Genomic DNA, 16,651 nt, shown 5'->3' with positions numbered 1-16,651 from the left:
AATTGGGCCCCTAGGGCTTTAAGGCCTTGCTGCAGGGCCACACAACTCAGCACACAAGTGATTCCCCCTTTTCTCCCCACCAACAGAGCACTCTGTTGGTGGGGTCTGATCGCTACCCAGTTTTCTCTCTGTTTTTGGGGTCTGATCGTTACCCAGTTTTTGTTTTTTTTAATAAATATTTATTTTATAAATTTTTGAATAAATTTCCCTTTTTTTAAAATTTGTTTTATATTCCCCCCTCCCCCTGCCAGCCAATCAGCGTGATAGGCTGTCATAGGCTTCAGCTACTACTTCCTGGACTACAGAGGGGACAGCTGTGTCACACCGCTGTCCCCAGTGCAGCGCTGCCTTAGATTGCAGCGCTGCACAGGGTTATTAGACGGCGGTTTTGACGTCTAACAGTCTCCGAGCGGTGATCGCCACTGGGAGACTGAAGGCAGAGCGGAGCTCCGCTTTCCAAGCGGAGATGCGCGTGCATCAGCGCGCGCGATCTCCTGCTAGCCCCATTGAAAGTAAGCAGCTAAACTTCCTACCTGATGCCTAACCCTTGACCCTCCACCTTAAACCGCAAGAAAGAAAAAGTTCTTGGGTGTAGCCATTGGCGCCTATTGAAATATCTATATTGAGGCATAATTTGGTTGCTGTACCACCACCTGCAATTTATTGGGCGCTGCGGGTGCCCAAATGACCCCTTAATGACGATATTTTAATAGGCGCCTATGGCGGCACCCAAACTTCTGGCGCTAGCAGGCACCCAAATTGACTAATTCGTAGATAGAGAAACAACTTAATCCTGCCATTCTGGCTAATCTTACACCTCTCACTGTATTTAGAGGACCTTCTACTGCTATCTCTCTCCCTCAGGGCCAGTGGATGGGTATATCAACATCAGACAGTACACTCTATGAACTTCTCATGACAAAGAGTGACTAAAAACATGAGTGTGGGGGAGGAGCCTAAGTCTGCTCAGACGCTGCTTCCTAGGCCTTCAAATTCAGGGGTGGGCGAGGTTGAATTTGACAGCTACAATTATAGTTACAGGTCTACAGAAAGCAGAAGGACTGGGGCAGTAGGGTTTAGTTTTCAGAATTCTTATAGAACGGCGACACAGAAGGAACTTCACCACCGTATAGTGTGTTTAAAAGAGGACCTGTAGTAAAAAATAACAATGAATAAAAATGCCTATTTTTTCCTATATTTATTTATAGATTATTTAGTCAGTGTTTGCCCATGGTAAAATCTTTCCTCTCCCTGATTTACATTCTGACATTTATCACTGCTGGTGACATCTTTAGTTCTGCCTGGTGATCTGTACGGAATGTTCATTACTGAGAATTCTATGCACAGAGCGAGATATTGCTTCCTTGGCAGTTGGAAAAAGCCGTTATTACCCACAATGCAGCGAGGTTCACAGACAGCAAACTGTCAGGACCAGGGTCATGACATCACACTGTGGGAGGGGTTTCCTTGATGATCTATTTGAAAAAAGGTAAACATTTCTCGTGGGAAAGGGGGTATCAGCTAGTGACGGTGAAAGGGTGAAGATCAAACCTTGTGCCTCTTTAAGGCAGTCACCCTGCTTCATCTACAGGCAAATCTGGAACGTTCTAAAAATGCTGCGGCCGTTACCAGGAAGCAGATACGCGCTTTTATAATGACATGCTAATGTTGAAATGTGTAACATATGTTCAGTGTTTTCCTTGCAATTTCTGGAGATCTAAATTTAGAAATGTGCTTTTTTCCCTTCCAGCCTCGGAGCTTTTGTAATCGCGGAGTTTCTCCCCGCAGAATCCTTTGTCTTGGGCGTTCTGGGCTGCGGTGAGCGGCTGCAGAGTTGCTGCTGTGCCGGGTTCATCGATTTAACCTCCAGATTTACTGATGTTGGGCGGTGGGATGTTTTCTGTATACAACACAGCCAAAAAAACATGGAGAAACACAGAGCAGACTGTATTTACTAGAAAAGGCAAACTAGACACCAGCCAGCAGCACCACTGTTCACAGAGGCAATGCGGCATGCATTGCTATTACTCATGGTGACAAAGGAAAGGGCGGGACGCTCCTCGGAAAGAGGGAGGGGGAGGGAACTTATAACTCAAAGTTCTGTAATATTTCTACTTGCTATCTTTACTTGAGAACTGCTGATCAGCACCACCAGCTACTCCCCCACCTGCCAACTGCCTGCTTCTTCCCTACCTGCATCTTTGGTGTAAAGAAGTGTAAGTTGGAACAGAGGTGCCAATACAAATATAAAATATGTTAAAAACAATTTAAAAAGGGGAGTAGTGGTGGACTAACCTCCCCAATCAGGCAATTATGGAGCAGCTATATATATATATGTTCAGATAATTGCCTGATGAAGCAGGATTGCACCTGCGAAACGCGTTACATACTTAAAGTTAATTGTTTGCTAAAATCAACAGAATTGTGTCCACTGATTGAGGAGGTAAGTCCACCACTACCTCCATTTTTTTAATAATTTTTTTTGTATATTCTTTATTTTCATTTCACAAGGAGAAACATGGTACAGTATTAAATTTTGAACAAATAACACACTTCTAGTTTAAGGCACATTTAGCTATGACAGAAAGTTAGCTGCCCTTAGATGAAAAGTTTGTTGAATCCTGCGCAATCTCAGATTTTAGGACGGTTAAAAATGCTTTAATGTCCATAAGCCTGTAATATTTCCAAAGATGCATTAACATGTTATGTATAAGGACAACTGTATATGTGGTAAGCATGAAAGGTATAAAGATTCAACAGTGACTGTGGCCAGAAGTCTAGATTTCCCCGCAATGTATTTTTAACCATATTCCCCAAAAACTTCCCCACCCTTCCCTCCCCCCCCCCCCCCCCGAATACCCCCCATCCCCTTTGGTCGCCAGGTCCACTACCTCCATTCTTAAATGTTTGTTTTTTTTAAACATATTTTATACTTGTATTGGCGCCTCTGTTGCAGTTTACAGTTCATAGTCTAGTCCGCTTTCGTTGGAGGGGTGCTAGCCCTATTTCTTCCTGTCTACGGAGAGCGACTTTTTAACCCGAGTGGGGTCAGGTCTAATCTGCCCATCTGCCTATACAGTGGTTGCCTGATTGGTAATCCACATAGGTGAGTATATATTATTCACGAAATGCATTGGGCATGACTCACAAAGCTTTTACATCTGTTTTCACCTTATCCATGTTACCTTTTTAATCTTCCAAAGAGCAAAAATAAAATATCATTAAGATAAGAAAAGTAATATTGAAATTAAGTTAATCAAGAACAATCTACTTTGAGTGATTATTTTGCTTGTAATTGTGCTGAAAGGTTATTTTTATTAATTAGGAGATAAATAAGATAAATAAGTCATTTATGAGAAATGTTGTAAATAGAGCCCATTGTACTCTTGAATCTTAACATATACACTATTGAGGGCTCTATGTTCCCTTTGTTGGTGCAAAGAAACTCCTTCTGCCTCTGCCGGTATCAATAGCTAGCTCCCTGTATGGAGTAATAGGGCATCAAACACCCTTCCCAATAGTGTGGTATGTTATGACTTGTGAATTCTTTACATGAAATAGAAGGTGGCTTACTGCTAAGGCAACCACTGTAAAGGGAGGTGGGGAACTTGTTAAGAAGTGGCCTTCTGTAGATTGGAAGAAAGGGGGTAACACCCCGAGACCAAGAGTGGAGGACAAAAACGCACAGATAATAAAAGAAGAGGTGCCAGGAAGGATAATATACACTAAAAACAGTTTAAAATGAGAGGTAGTGGTGGACTTGCCTCCCAATTCAGGTAAAAAAAAGATACGATTTTTTTGCTGTATACTCCTCAATGCAACACGTTCTGCAGTAGTGACCTGCTTCCTCAGACAGTATAGAGGAGTTACTATAACAAGCTCTTCATCAAGCAAGGTGCCATTCTAGTTACCTGAGGAAGCATGTCACACCTGTGAAATGTGTTGCATTGTGAAGCCTATAATAAAGGGTTTTTTACCTGAATCTGACAATTCCAGTCATCAATGGAAAGTAAGTCCACCACTACCTCTGTCTACCACCACTCCCATTTGTAAACAGTTTTTAGCATTTATTATCCTTCCTGGTGCTTCTGTTTTACTATTATCTGCAAAACTGAAATTGTGCACCAGGATTTACATGCAGTTGGAAGATCAGCTAGAATCCCCCAACAATGCATAGATAGGATTTAGTGAGTATATAGACTAGGGGGCCTTTAGGTAGTGTGTGTGTGTGTGTGTGTGTGTGTGTGTGTGTGTGTGTGTGTGTGTGTGTGTGTGTGTGTGTGTGTGTGTGTGTGTGTGTGTGTGTGTGTGTGTGTAATGTGTGTCTGTGTGTGTGTGTCTGTGTGTGTGTCTGTGTGTGTGTGTGTGGTGTGTGTGTGTGTGTGGTGTGTGTGTGTCTGTGTGTGTACGTACGTGTGTGTGTGTGTGTGTGTGTGTGTGTGTGGTGTGTGTGTGTGGTGTGTGTGTGTGTCTGTGGTGTGTGTGTGTGTGTGTGTGTGTGTGTGTGTGTGTGTGTGTGTGTGTGTGTGTGTGTGTGTGTGTGTGTGTGTGTGTGTGTAAACTTTTCTAGGGCTGACCCCACACTTACGCTTACCTTTTAAAGTGGACTTGTACTCAGAACTTCCTCTCTGCTCTAAAAGATATTTGGATTATGATGTAATGTGGCCCCAGGCAAGGCAGTAAATTTGGGGCCCCTAATAGTCCTTTTGGTAAGCTGAAGTGAAGAGAGGTCAAAGAAGGTGACAGGTGGGCCCCTTGACACCTACTAGGCCCCAAGCACCTGCCTAGGTTGCCTGGTGGATCATCCTGCTGGGGGGGGGGAGGGGGGGGCAGGTAATGTTAGGCAGTAGTTTTAGCACAATATCTTCATGGGTAATTACTAGTCTCTGAAGTAGATGAACAAGGACACTGACTGAACATTTAATGGGGGAATTATAAACAGAACACATATAATAATGAGAAGGTCAGTTCAACTATCTCTGGGAAATTCTACATTTTTTATTAAAAAAAAAAAAAGAGGAAGTGTTTAAAAAACGGGTTATTTCCTATTTAGCCAGCAAGCTCATGAAGGTTGGAGGAGATCAATAGCATTGCTTTACCATGGCGTCTAGATATACGGACTACAAGTATACAATTTATTTCTGGGATAAATGCAGCTGGCAGTAAAATGCCTTTAATGCAGCAATTTCATACCATATTCAGAGTTCAGCTCGCACAAATAAAGTATTAGCATAAAATTGCTCCTGCAAATTCCCACAATCTGCTTTTCTTTTTACTGGATTTTAGAGAGAAAATGGTTAAGGGCTCGTTTCCACTAGTGCGGTGCGGAATCGCCTGCATTCCACCGCGGACAAAATCGCATGCGGGTGCGATTCCGCATGCGTTTTTGCCGCGATTTCGCATGCGATTCCGCATAGGTAAGGCTGTATGCGATTTTAACCATGTCACTGCCTGAGTGAAATAACATTAATACCTATGCGAAATCGCATGCGATTTCGCGTCAAAAAACGCATGGTCACCCCGCATGCGATTTCCCTATTAGTTACATTAGCGGCGATTCGCGCACATTCCTTCTGCACGCGAAATCTGACGGCCCTGCCGTGCAGATTTCTGCCGCACCAAAAAACGCTGCCGCAGCCGCACCAGTGGAAACAGCCCCATCCACTTACATTACCTATGCGAATCCGCGTGCAGTGCCCGCATGCGGATTCGCTATAGTGGAAACGAGCCCTAAGGGTCGTCGCTTTACTAAAATAAGGAAATGTTTCAGAAGTATTCTTCCATTTTTCATGCCGTCTACATTACAATTACAGGTAGTCCCCGGTTAACGAACGAGATAGGGACTGTAGGCTCGTTCTTAACCTGAATCTGTTCTTAAGTCAGAACACTGTGCCATCTCTGTCCCCTGGACCTCCTCTGTGCCCCCCTCTGTGTCACCTATGCCCTCTGTACCTGCTTATACAAGTTTAAAAGCCATTTTTTCTTTGTATTTTTTAAAATCGATTTTCTCCCATTTAAAATTTTATTTTTTGACTTGTTCCCATGGAAACCCAGAATCCATGCCGTTCGTATCGGCGAGTTGTTCATAAGTCGGGCGTTCGTAAGTTGGGGACTACCTGTATATGTACAGTATTCTGGGAGGTCCAGTAGATGAATTTCAGGTTTGGAAACCCAGATACCGGTAACAAAAGGAGATGAAAAGAGCAACAGGAGCACCAATCGTGTAGTATTTCTGGGAAATGTAAAGAAATGTCAACTACTCACAAACGTGGGTTGCTATAGGCAACCACAATTTCGTGCATGTGGAGAAGGACCGTCTTATGATAACTAAGTTGGGTCAGCTTGGGTGGCACTCGAGAAAAAACAAAGAACCACTGGATGTAGTCACAGAGATAACCCCTGGGAAAGGGGAGGAGACAATACAAGATGGGAGGAGGTGCCCCAATTGGGAAACAATAAGCAGTGAGTGGAGGTAAGTAATAGGAAGAGTCTTACCTCGTGATAAGAGGTTAAGATTTTTATTGTTAGACACCAATAAAAAGACGTGTTTCACGGGACCTGCCCGTTTCCTCATGTCAATGTGAGACAATGTCTGAGCTGTGTATCTTGGCACACTGAAACAGAGATACATAGCTCAGACACTGCCTCCTATTGGCCTGAGGAAGCAGGCAGGTCCCGTAAAACGAGTTGCCTTTTTATTGGTGTCTAAGAATAAAAATCTTAACTTGTTATCACCAGCTAAGACTCTTCCTATTACTTACCTCCCCTTATTACATATTGTATCACAACTAGGCGACTCCTCCCATCTTGCATATATGTACAGTAGAACAATAAAAAGCAAAATCTAAAATGAGTATGGCTATATAACGTTCAGAATAAAAGCACCTGCCTGTAAATCATGGCTCCATTAGGTCACATACAACCAAGCAGGGCAGGATCATCCACCAGGCAACCTAAGCAGGCGCTTGGGGCCCAGTGGGCATCAAGAGGCCCTCCTTCCACTTTCTTTGACCTCTCTCCACTGCAGCTTACCACAGGGACCACAAGGGGGCCCCAGATCTACTACCTTGCCTAAGGCCCTATTACATCTTAATCCATCTCTGCAACCAAGCAGCCTGCTCTGTTCTATGGAGAGGGAGAATACCGGCACACAAGTGGGAACTAAATTTAAATGTAGTCAGGGGTGCGCTGGACATAAGTTAATACACGATTGTTGTTCTAATTATAAACTTTTTATTGTGAATAATATCACCAAGTACCATAAATCTCAACCATATATATTATCATGCATTCATCCTTTCGTACAAAGAGCAAGCTGGTTCTCTTTTTAGGGATAAAAAACCTCAACAGTTGTGAGCTACAAAAATGCCACAACTATCGCATACAATTTCAAAAAGGTTAAAGAGAACCCGAGGTGGGTTTGAAGAATATTATCTGCATACAGAGGCTGGAACTGCCTATACAGCCCAGCCTCTGTTGCTATCCCAAACCCCCCTAAGGTCCCCCCGCACTCTGCAATCCCTCATAAATCACAGCCACGCTGCTGACAAACAGCTTGTCAGAGCTGGCTGTGTTTATCTCTATAGTGTCAGTCTGCTGCTCTCCCCGCCTCCTGCAGAACTCCAGTCCCCGCCTGCATCCCTTCCCTCCCTGCTGATTGGAGTGAAGGGACGGGGGCAGGGACCGGAGCTATGCAGGAGGCGGGGGAGCAGCTGAGACTGACACTACAGATGTAAGCACAGCCTCACAGCATGGCTGTGATTTATGAGGGATTGCAGAGTGCAGGGGGACCTTAGGGGGGTTTGGGATAGCAACAGAGGCTGGGCTGTATAGGATGATCCAGCCTCTGTATGCAGATAACATTCTTTAAACACACCTCGGGTTCTCTTTAAAATGTAAACATTTTAACCTTTTTGAAATTTTATGCGACAGTTGTGGCATTTTTGTAGCTCACAACTGTTGAGGTTTTTTATCCCTAAAAAGAGAACCAGCTTGCTCTTTGTACGAAAGGATAAATGCATGATAATATATATGGTTGAGATTTATGGTACTTGGTGATATTATTCACAATAAAAAGTTTATAATTAAAACAACAATCGTGTATTAACTTATGTCCAGTGCACCCCTGACTACATTTAAATTTGCTTCTCTTTAGGTGGGGATAGGGGAGAACCCCACCCTAGGTGGCTGCAGCAGGAGGTAGTCCATACTGTAGATGGTCATTAACAACAGTTATTTACCTAACAGTTTCCTTTGGGCAGCGCCCTCCAGTGTGTCTTCTTTGTGACACAAGTGGGAACTGCCAAAGAATAGCAGTCATTTATGTCAGTTATTAAATGGGCTGGCATGGGAGGCTGCCCCAGGGTGTTGCAGGACACCTGTACTAAAGCTTGATATTACGACAGCAGGAACAGTCAGATCTCCCAAAGGGCAGTGGGGCAGGAAGCTGCATGATTTAGCGTAGGCTAAACATCACTGGGAGGTTAGGGTAACATACTACTAACTACAGCAATGTGTAAAAGATTATCAGATGCTTAAACCGGTATAATCAATGTAAAAATGGGTATTCGGATTGACTGTTAATGTACTACTAGGAGCGATTACAGGTCTGGCATATAGGTGAGAGTAAACTCAGCTTGTAACCGAATGCCACTACTGTCACACTCCTGACTCTTGTCTGCCGTGATCAACCAATTCGATCAATTTTGGCCGCAGATTGATCGATCAGGCATTGGCATTGTTTGTGGCATTGATTTCTAGAAGATTCAATCAGTGATCAAAGTTGCTGGAAAGGAAACCTTGATAAGTGGGCAGTACGGTGGCATGGTGGTCAGCACTCTAACCTAGCAGCAGCGGGTCCCCTAATTCAAATCCCAACCAGGGTATTATCTGCCTTGTATGCCCCCTCCCCCCCCCCTGGTGTCTGCATTTCTTTCCTCCTACATCCCCAAAACATAGAGATATGTTAGTCGGCTTACCAATAAAATTGGCCCTAGACTACAATGGACATATGATCATGGTAGGTATTAGATTGTGAGCTCCTCTGAGGGACAGTTATGTACAAGACAATACACACTGTACAGCGCTGCAGAAGATGTCAGTGCTATATAAATGCTAAATAATAATAATAAGTGTACAGTATGGCCATGTTTAACCAGAGTATCTGGATGCGTGTTTGGCTTCTCAGGAGCATAAAGGAATGATTTGCATATTCCGTAGTGCTGCACCATCAGAGTTCCTTTTTGTTCCCATCCAGACGAATATTTACAATGACTGTTTTTATAAAGGCAAATGTGTATTTCCGATGGATATGCTAAAGGCAGACGAGACAGTTTTGCAGACAGCAAAGCACTAATCTGCCCTGTAGGTGTCACTGTTGCCACTGCAGACACAGACCAGACACAAGAGAGCTATCACAGTAATCAGCAGACAGTGCTAGTTTGTGGGACGTGGGGACACCTGAGCTGTCTGGGCACAATCTCAGATTAGGAGATGTATTAGATATTGCTGCTTCCTTTCCCGCCTGGGATTTGAGGTTAGTTTAGGACTGTGGCCTCAATCACTCACCTGTCACCGATCCTTTATTCTGCATAGATGAGAGTTGGCAGATATCTCCAGCACAAAATGAGTCTCTGCTAACCTGGAAATGAAGACAGGCCACATTTGTATGGGATTTCTGCAATGAGAGGTTTCTCATAAGGTCTGCTTAGTACACATCAGATTTCAGCATGCATGGTTAATTATGTTTTTTTTTTCCCTTTTTGATGTTTCAGATGCGTTATGCTGCAGTTTAGCATACCTCCTAACTTTTTGAGATGAGAAAGAGGGACACTTAAGTAATGCCCCTGCCACACCCCATCACACTCCTAGTCACGCATACCATAAAGATTTCATAAGAAAAATATGTTGTTTTATAATTCAATCCACATTGGTCCTTTCTATCCTGGTTCATTTTCCTTCATATTAACATTTTAAAATTAGTAATATATCAATTTAAAGGATGGGAATAAAGTTAATAGTCAAACACATTTTTTAGTAGAGAAATATATATATTTACATAGAAAGAGGGACAAAGTCCTGAAAGAGGGACAAATGAGGAGGAAAGAGGGACAGGGCTCCCAAAGAGGGACAGGGCTCCCAAAGAGGGACAGTCCCTCCGAAAGAGGGACAGTTGGGAGCTATGAGTTTAGGTTGTGCTGCAGTCCTGGTTGTGCTGCAGTCTAGGTTGTGCTGTAGCCCGGGTTGTGCTGCAGTCCTGGTTGTGCTGCAGGCCGTGTTGTGCGGCAGTCCGGGTTGTGCGGCAGTCCGGGTTGTGCGGCAGTCCGGGTTGTGCGGTTGTCCCACAGTCTGGGTTGTGTTGCAGTCCTGGTTGTGCTGCAGTCCGAGGTTGTGCGGTTGTCCCGCAGTCTGGGTTGTGCTGCAGTCCGGGTTGTGCTACAGTCTAGGTTGTGCTGCAGTCCGAGTTGTGCGGTTGTCCCGCAGTCTGGGTTGTGTGGTTGTCCCGCAGTCTGGGTTGTGCTGCAGTCCGGGTTGTGCGGTTGTCCCGCAGTCTGGGTTGTGCTGCAGTCGAGGTGCCTTTCAAGTTGTTAAATTAATAGGAATCAAAAACCTGCTGTGGAAAATAGGTGTGTAAGTTTAAAGTGTTGGCATAAATATTTTTGTCAGGTCAGAAGCACCTCATCTTATGCATGCTTGTTCAGGGTCCATGGCAAAAAGTATTACAGGCAGAGGGTCAGCAGGATAGCCAGGCAAATGGTATTGCTTAAAGAGGAACTGTCGCGAAAATCTTAAAATTGAAAACACATACAAATAAGTAGTTCATTTCTTCCATAGTAAAATGAGCCATAAATTACTTTTCTCCTATGTTGCTGTCACAGTATTAGAAATCTGACATTACCGACAGATTTTGGGCTAGTCCATCTCTCCATAGGGGATTCTCAGCATGGCCTTTATTCTTTATAAAGACACTCCTTGAAAAAGACTTATACAATGATGTTGGCCAGCTTCCCTGCTGGCTGCACACTTTTTTTGGCAGTTGGACAGAGCAACTGCCATTCACTAAGTTCTTTAAAGGGGATCTTTCGCGAAAAAAGTAGGCAGTTAAAAAATGTGACAGATGACAGGTTTTGGGCCAGTCCATCTTTTTAAGGGGGATTCTCAGGGCTTTCTTTGTTTTCAACAGCATTTCCTGAACAGCAGTTTAACTGCCAAAATAGCAAGATACCAGCCGGCCTCCCTAATCACTTGCACACTATTATGTCAGTTAGATTTTGCAACTGTTGTTCAGGAAATGCTGTTGAAAACAAAGAAAGCCCTGAGAATCCCCCTTAAAAAGATGGACTGGCCCAAACCTGTCATCTGTCACATTTTTTAACTGCCTACTTTTTTCGCGAAAGAACCCCTTTAAAAAAATATATACGGTACATGAACTACTGACCTTTTTTTTATCTCAACCCTGCACTCAGAGCCTGTTCTCCTCCAGGATTAACTCTTTCAAGCAGAAAGAGAAGAAAAGGAACACAGCCTAGGTATTTGTATTCTTGACACTTTACTGTATATACAAGTCTATCCCATCATGTAGCATGTGACCTTGGTACACTTAAGACTTTCACACAGGCACACTTAAATGACATATTATCTATAGCAATGAGCCAGTACACGCAAGAGACCTCTTAGGGCATTACATTTGATAGGATTCAAGTAAACACGACTGTAAAAACTTACACACGTTGAAAACTTACTAGACAAAAAAAAAATTGTCCACATAACCTTACTACACAACAGTGTGAGGAAACACCAATTGTGTGGCCTTCTACAGTGAGCTAAAGTAGGCTTTGCATGAATGCATGTAAATACAATATGAGCTTTTGTTTTTTTTAACATAAACCTGTAAGGAGTTAAAAAAAGAAATGGATACATACCTGGGGCTTCCTCCAGCCCCCTTCAGGCAGATCGGTCCTTCACCGTTCTTCTCCCCCATCTGGTTCCTCCGCTATGGATCCCGGTAATTCAGGCAGTCGGGGCGCAGAGCACATGCGTGGCCTAGCCACCCGCTCTCCATCGCGTTCCCGAGTTCTGCACCTGCGCAGTACTACTGGCTACGGGAGCGCAATGGGGGGAGCGCGCGGCCGGACTGCACCACCTGACTGAATTACCGGAACCCATAGTGGAGGATCCAGCTGGTGGAGGACAGTGAGGGACCAATCAGCCTGAAAGGGGCTGGAGGAAGCACCAGGTATGTCTACATTTCTTCTTTTGCCAAACAGCAAGCTTCTCTACAGGTACGTCATTGTGAAAGATGGCTCCACAGACCAACAGGGAAGCGGTTACAGAGGGGGGTTTCGCGGCATCCTTACAAGTTTGCCTCAGGCGGCAAAAAGACTAGAACTGGCCTTAAAGACGTTCCATGAGATGCTAATTTTTCTGTCGTGTTATTTGCATGACAGTTTTATACTACAGAATTTGGCCTGCAAGACTGAGTCAGAACACCCAATGGGCAGACTTGTTCTGGGTCAGTGATTCAGTGCGTTACAGGCAAAGGATCAGCACAATATCCAAGCAAGCCACATTTTCAGGTAATCAAGAATAACTTTTATACTTCTCACTATGGGGTTCTTTTACAGCTCATCTCTAGGCAAATATAGATATAAACATAGACTTAGCAGCTTCATAATTACAGTGCTCATAGGTTACTTTTTATGTGAAATGTGGCAAAAAAAAAAATTCCTGTGTTGAAATGGTTGGCCTCCTCTGTGGATCTGGCTGATGCTGATGCATTGATTGCATCAATCCTACTATTAAAAATTTCAAGAGGGCAGGCAGAGACTGAATCCATCTGAAAAGATTGCTGCCTATAGCACAGACAGTCAGAGATTAAGGAAGTGGCCAGCACCTGGGCTGCTGCTCACCAGATATCTTACCAGTGATTTATTTGACATTCGCAAATCAAGGCACAGATAGATAGATACAGTAGATAGATAGATAGACCTCTGTAGCTGAGTACCTGAAAAGGACTAGGAAATAGTTTTTGCTCAGAGTGGGACTTTAACTGGCTCGTCAGTTTCCTGGTGGACTGTGCCTGGTTAGCCTGCTCTTGGCTGGGACCTGCGTATTTGTCCACCACAAATAATCCCTCAACTCACAGTCCGTTTGTCCTCGGCAAACATTCTTACTCCCTCTATTTTTGGAAAACATGTTTTGCAAAGCTCCTAAAATAGACGTAAAACAAATTCTTTGGGAAATCTATCAGTCGTCAGCGGCGCTCAGCATCTTGTGACCTGGCGAAGCGTGTGTGGTTTGTGGCATGTGTGTGTGGAGCATGTGTGTGTGGTGCATGTGTTTGTGGTGTGTAATGTGTGTGTGTGGTGTGTAATGTGTGTGTGTGTGTGTATGCGTGTTTATCTCAGTGTGTAAGTGTGGTGTGTGTGTAGTGTGGGTGTGTGTCGTCTGTGTGTGTGTGGGGTGTGTGTGTGAGGAAGTGTGTGCTGTGCGTGCGTGTGTGTGTGTGTGTGTGGGGGGGGGGTTGCTTGTGTGTGGTGTGTAATGTGTAAGTGTGGTGTGTGTGTGAGTGTGTGTGTGTTTATCTCAGCGTGTGTGAGTGTGTGTATGTGTGTGTGTGCTTGTGTATGGTGTGTGTGTGCTTGTGTATGGTGTGTGTGTATGTGGGGTGGTGTGCTTGTGTGTAATGTGTGGTGTGTGTGTTTGAGTTTGTGCGTGTGTGCGCGCGCGTTTATCTCAGTGTGTGTGTGAGAGTGTGTGTCTGTTGTGTCTGTGTGTGGGGGGTGTGTGTGCTTGTGTATGGTGTAGGGGTGAGCTTCTGTGTAATGTGTGTGTGTGGGGGTGTGCTTGTGTGTAATGTGTGTGTGTGCCTGATTATCTCAGTGTGTGTGTGGTGCGGTGTGTGTGTCTGTTGTGTGTGTGTGGGGGTGTGTGCTTGTGTGTGTGTGTGTGTGGGGGGGGGGGTTGTGTATGGTGTGTGTGCGCGCACGCCAGAGTCTTATTTTCTGCATTCCTCTTTCCTTTTTTTATTTTTATTTTCTCTCAGTTTCTCTTCACCTCAACAATCAATAGCCTTGATATTTCCAAGGGTCACAGATTGTACCTTCATCGATCAGAGAAACGGCCTGACGGGGCTGAAGAGCAGACTCAGCCAGACGGATCAATTGCACCCGTGTCTCGCTCTGAAACATTAAGGTTTATTCCAAAGCAACACAGTGGAATGCGACCTGTAGTTTCTTTTTATCTAAACAAGCCTGTGATAGAAAAGGCCGCATGGTATACCGCAATCTCTGCTTAAACAGAAAGCATTAAAGGAGGATGGATTTTTTTTGCCCATATATAGCTTTATCCGCTCCCCATTCACTCCCAGACAGCCTTTGCTTGCACCTCACTGGTATGTGTAGAGCGTTTTACAACTAAAGATTCAATTTTGAGAAAATCGATGCTTTTTGGGGGGGCAGTAAGAAAACTCCAATTTTGGTTAAATTGAAATGCATTGAAGTCAGAGGGGAATGTGAAGTCTAGTTTTTAACCTCACGAGGACCAAAATAAATTTTAGCACAGCACCGTTTTAACCCAGGGGTGTCAAACTCAAATACAAAGTGGGAAGAAATTGAGCTCTGGGACCAAGTCGCGGGCCAACCTCAATGTCTAGTGGCCACCTCTCTCCCTTATAAAGTTCCCTGGTGTCTAATAGCACCCCTCAATCCCCTATACAGTTCCCTAGTGTCTAGTGGCCCTCCTCCCTCATCTATACAATTCCCTGTTACCTTGTGCTTTCCCCATCTGGCTTCCCTGGTGATCTATCGCTTACTCTCTAATATAGCTTCTCTGGTGGTCCTAAGTGGGCCAAACATAATGCAAACTGGAGAAACCACCTAAGAGCCACATCTGATGGCTCCAAGTGTCAGATCTGGCCCACAGGCCTGGGTTTGACATGTATGGTTTAACCAATAAAATGTTAGGAGGGCCCATGAAAAAAACATTTGTTGGGGGCTCATGACTTGTAGTTCCGCCCTTGCACATAGTGCAGGTGATGCAGTGCTGTCTACTTGAAGGCAAGTTACGGCACAAGTGAAACTAAAGAGCCCCTATAGGCAGGTCCGGATTTAGCATTCGGCACACTAGGCACGAGCCTAGAGGCTCCAGTGTGCTGAGAGGTAGCTGTCAAGGGTTTGGGAACCCGCACTCCTCATTCTGGAGCATAGAGAGCTGGATGGGCAGCGGTGGTCGGGGCTCCGCATTCTGGCTATCCCAGCCTGCATGGGGGACAAGGGGTTAAAGAAGCTAGGGAGGGGGGACCCCACATCATTTTATTTTTCATTTCCCAATCTCTGAACAAAAAGAAAAAATTCAAAAGATAGCTAAAGTTGCCAGGGATCCTTATACAGCCATATAGCAATCCCTGGCCAAGGCGTTGCCACTTCCACGGGATTTCCAGGGGGTCCGTCATAAAATTCACTGCTCTTTCTTTTAATAAATGTAAATTTACACGTATGGGGGCTTTGCAATTAACGGTTAAAGTATTCACAGTTTCCGACTTGTGATCACAGATGTGATGCGTAATTCTGACTCAAAACCACATTAAAATTCGGAATGCCGATTTCTATCCGTAATAACGATCATGGTGGTGCCTAACCCTAAGACCCCCCCAGTTGGTGGGCAACCCTAAGACCCCCTGATGGTGCCTAACCCTAAGATCCCCCCCGTTGGTGGCCAACCCTAAGACCCCCCCCCCCCCTGGTGAGGCCTTACCCCCCCCGGTGGTGCCTTACCCCAACCCAAGACCCCCCCCCCCCCCGGTGGTGCCTTACCCCAACCCAAGACCCCCCCCCCCGGTGGTGCCTTACCCCAACCCAAGACCCCCCCCCCCCCTCGGTGGTGCCTTACCCCAACCCAAGACCCCCCCCCCCCCCCCCGGTGTTGCCTAAAAGCTATCCCCATTCTTCCACAAAACTGCAATATGCTTAGAGTCGCCTGATTAGCAGGGGATATCCAAATCGGCTTGTGGATAGCTAAATTGCAGCTCCGCGCCCGCTATGCGATGTAACAATTCACTTATCTGAAAGTAGATTTGGATATCCACAAGGCTGTCCGCAAATATTTTCCCCTCTTGCCGGTAATCTGGCACCTCCAGGTGCACAAAATTTACTTCATAGCAACCACAATTTGCAGCAAAGAATTTAAAGTTCGGCGCCCACTTGCGGCTGCGCCATGCGACCCAATTTCCTTTGTATGCCGTTAAATGTGGCTTTTTTATAGGCACTTATAGTGGTGCCATTTTTTCCATAAGAGCTCCTGCTCCCTTTTTTCCTGCTTCGTTTTTTTTTAAACCCCAAACTCATTTAATGATAGACTGAACCCCTCCTGAGTAGCCCCAGGGGTACGCTTAACATGTGATGAGAACCTAGGCTGTAGACAGAATAACAGAAGAGCACCTGTAACCGGTCATAGCACAGCATAAAACATTCAAAGATCCCCATTTTTTACATTAATTATGTTGCTTCGAGTATCAAGCACACCTCCTATATGCCCTCCCAGCGATGTTTAGCCTAGGCCATGATGTCAAGCAGCTTCTGCCACAAGGCACTGATCTTCCTGTTCACTACAGAAATGGGCAGCACGGTGGCATAGTGGTTAGCACTCTCGACTT

General features: G+C 44.9%; 1 long non-coding RNA gene across 6 annotated transcripts in view; it reads right to left on the bottom strand.

The window, feature by feature from the left end:
* Positions 1-16,651, bottom strand: part of LOC137547222 (uncharacterized) — a 562,452-nt gene that overhangs the window by 36,830 nt on the left and 508,971 nt on the right. Inside the window, exon 9 of one of the 6 annotated variants that reach the window (XR_011026527.1) lies at positions 9,568-9,640. The exons of the other annotated variants lie outside the window; for them this stretch is intronic. This is a non-coding gene — a long non-coding RNA (uncharacterized lncRNA). The remainder of the gene's footprint in view (positions 1-9,567; positions 9,641-16,651) is intronic. 6 annotated transcript variants of the gene reach the window in all.

This window comes from Hyperolius riggenbachi, chromosome 2 (assembly GCF_040937935.1).
Source record: "Hyperolius riggenbachi isolate aHypRig1 chromosome 2, aHypRig1.pri, whole genome shotgun sequence".
Classification (NCBI taxonomy): domain Eukaryota; kingdom Metazoa; phylum Chordata; class Amphibia; order Anura; family Hyperoliidae; genus Hyperolius; species Hyperolius riggenbachi.
Note: the sequence above shows the minus strand (reverse complement) of the source record. Positions and strands in the feature narration are given on the sequence as shown.